The following is a 3,469-nucleotide window of genomic DNA, read 5'->3' on the forward strand; positions in this document are numbered from 1 at the left end:
TGGGAATCGTCACAATTGGAGCTGATCTCGGTGGGCTGATCTCGGTGGTTGTGAAAACTATTGTTAAATGGTTACTTTCCCCTTATTCAGTCGCGAAAAAGGCTCTGGGTTATCATTACAAAACATTAACGTTATATGCTGTCTGTGAATTATTTGCAACTAAGCCACTATATAATTAGAACATACACATCCGTAAGTGGCTAATTAACATCCGATTTGTATGCACGAAGGTGAAACAGAGGCGAACGGCGTGCACACAAACGTGATCTGAATAAATATCATACATCGGCGGGACGCAATATTTTTTTGTATTACTGTTATATCAGCCTGTTTTGCAAACTTTATGCACAGTCGAACATGTTATATTTCAGAACGCGACTTATATAACTGATTTATATAGTAGCATACCGATTTCATTCGCATACATATATGAAAAATACGTCAGAAACGCGCGACTTATATAATTGATTAATATAGTAGCATACCGATTACATTCGCATACTTGTATGAAAAAAACGCTAGAAACAAATAACGCTACATGTGGAGATGTAATGGAATTAATGTTTCGCAATGTCACTGTTGTCATTTACTGCTCGCAAAACTGATTTGAGAATAAATGTGAGTTTAATATTAATCTGAGGAAAAATTTACGTTTAATTTGTTTAAATGAAATATAAGGTATTATTATTTTATTAAAGTTAAAATTTGAATTATTTTGTTTTCCCTTTGAATGTTTTTATGCGTTTATATCGATCATGCAATATCGAACCACTAATTGAAAATACTTTTTCGTGATGAAATTTACCTCTGTAATCACACTAACGCATTCAGTAAATTATATACAGTTCCATAGTGCAATTACAAAATTGATCGAGTGTTTGTTTGGTTATGTTACCACATTTATTATGTGAATATTTGCATAATAGTCAGGTAAATAATACACTTCGACCTTCCCCCCCCCCGCCCCCCCCCCCAAAAAAAAAACAACAACAATTGCTTCAAAAGATACTTTCGCTGATCCTGGTAGTGTGGCACGTTCCTCATAACTTTTTTACATGGTAAACGATGACGCAAAAAGCCACCATCAAGCACGTAACAATCTGATTCAGGATTGCAGATCATCACAGCCTTACTTTATACGTTTACAGCATGATCTCTCACAAAGTTATCATCAATAATCGGTTTGGGTGGCCATCTTAAACGCCATCTTGACTTTTGATATGTAATATAAGACATTCTACCCTACCAAGAACAGTTTAAAAAAAAACTTTTGTTGCAATTTTTCTGGTGTTGAGTGGTATCTGTAAGGCCAAATACGTTGTTTGTTTCTACTTTCAGCCCAATCAAAAGCTCAATTTCAAATATAATGGTTTAAAATCAACATGCGATGTGTCTATGATGATTTTGGCGCAACTGAATGTCCCTGTTGATTCGGTTTTTAACGTTATATCACGTTTGTTTGGTTTTGACATGAATGCAATTAATTCACAGTAAATTAAATATGGTTTTGTTGAGTTACTTTGTAGATGATTTAGTCTAGTATTCTAACAATCGTTGCCTAACCATTTTAATGCGAAAATATATGAGAAAATTAGAAAAAGTGTCCATGATTTTTCTGTAAACATTGTTGTTGTTTTTTCGCGATAAATTTTCAATCCGTTTACATGACATATTAACATTTAAACCATATAGTTCAATTAACATATGTTTCAAGTATTTAACTAAAAAAAACAATCGTCGAGGTAGTTGGTGTGGCATACATTCGTTATCAAAATACCGACGTTGTCGTCAAAACACATCCGTTTTGTATATATATATGATGATACATTTAACAGTTTTCATTTTCGTTCGGACAATATCTGATCTGATATACGAACGCCGACAGTAGAATGTTAAAGTGTTTTGTTTTTATGTTGTACCTCGGTACGGGAAGATCAGCACCGCTGGATACACAGGATATCTTGCAAAAGATCGATCAGCTAACAGCAATCAGTGACCAGCTAACTGCAAGAATGACGGCACTTAAAATCAACAAAGGTGCAAGTATGTTAATCTTTGATGCACATATAATACATAAGCATGCTAAGCGCTTTAAAGTTGTTTGCAAACTCTCAGTACATGTTTCTTTTTTTTGTTTTTAAGTGACAACGGTTATATATTTAAATCAATATCCATTCAAATTTGAAGAAGACATACATGTATTTTATATTCTGTCGGTATCAGTAATACTTAGCACATGGAAATAGATGTTGTACTAAATAAATCACGTTTCATGAATATTACTTTAATTCATACCTTATAATCCTTCTAAAGTACGGAATGGAAACTTGATAAATGAACAAAAGAAACATGACGGTACAAGTTCAGTGTAACTTTTCTGATTTGCAGTTTTCGAGGAGAGACCAGTTGCCTTTTACGCTACCTTGGTAAACACAATAGAACATGTGGGAGATCATCAACACATCGTATTCGACCACGTGATAACAAACATTGGAGACGGGTACAGTCCAGAGCACGGGCATTTCACCGCACCAGTCCGAGGGGCATAATCATTCATTGTTGTTTTTACCAATACACCAAGCAAGCACCCAACTGCTACGAAATGGCCAATGGTTGGGAAGTGTTCTAGCCGATGACGAATCAAATGTCGCCTTTACGACATCAACGATCGCCGTCACGATGCAGCTTGAAGCTGGAGACCAGGGTTGGGTACAAAATGAGTATAAGTTTTCGGACCAAGAACAAATAGATGGTTACGACGGTTGGACGAGCTTTTCTGGTCATCTTATCCAGCAGAACTGAGTATATGCTTTCGGAAATGTATTCCCAACACGAAACTTTGACAATTATTACCCGAACGCTCAATGCATTTGTTTTTTGTCGATTGTTTTGCCATATCCATGCTTCTACAACAGTTAACAATATGAAAAATAAACTTAATTAAATCGCAGGATTTGAATTGTTAAACCATGACCTAAGTTTCATGTTTTTCTTTTATGTAAGCGTGAAATGTATATTCGAAGTTGACAAAAACCTGCAAACAAGTTGTTTTATGTCTGGATATATGTGTATTATAACTAACAAGAAATTATTGCAAATGAGTTAGCACGTGTATTAAATGAAATTTGTGCTAATTGTATTGCTTTTTACAATAATTTTGCGAAAGTAACAATGATTTATTCCATACTCACTGCGACAGCGATGTAATAACAAACCGTGGGATAGGAATAGATGCTTGTTAACATCGTATAATTTTTATTCAACGTATTGCTGATTTGTATGCGTCCTTAAAGTTAATTTTCAAGCGTCGTATGTTAACACTTCTTTATGAAATGCAATGGTTTTTTTGTGTTCCAATGAGTTCATTCATAACTATATACAATAGCATCTTACACGACAAGAAGCCTTTGCAATTTGTTAAATCTGTAATCTGCTATAATAGCCCAGATTTAAGATAAGTAACGATAAG

At 34.6% G+C, this 3,469-nt stretch overlaps 1 long non-coding RNA gene across 1 annotated transcript; it reads left to right on the forward strand.

Moving 5' to 3' along the window:
• The first annotated feature begins 1,490 nt into the window (after window positions 1–1,490).
• LOC127858852 (uncharacterized) lies at window positions 1,491–3,172 on the forward strand. The gene is made up of 2 exons (XR_008039129.1): window positions 1,491–2,043; window positions 2,389–3,172. It is a non-coding gene; the product is annotated as an uncharacterized LOC127858852 (long non-coding RNA).
• The last annotated feature ends 297 nt before the right edge of the window (window positions 3,173–3,469 follow it).

The sequence above is a fragment of the Dreissena polymorpha genome, chromosome 14 (assembly GCF_020536995.1).
Source record: "Dreissena polymorpha isolate Duluth1 chromosome 14, UMN_Dpol_1.0, whole genome shotgun sequence".
In the NCBI taxonomy this organism is placed as follows: domain Eukaryota; kingdom Metazoa; phylum Mollusca; class Bivalvia; order Myida; family Dreissenidae; genus Dreissena; species Dreissena polymorpha.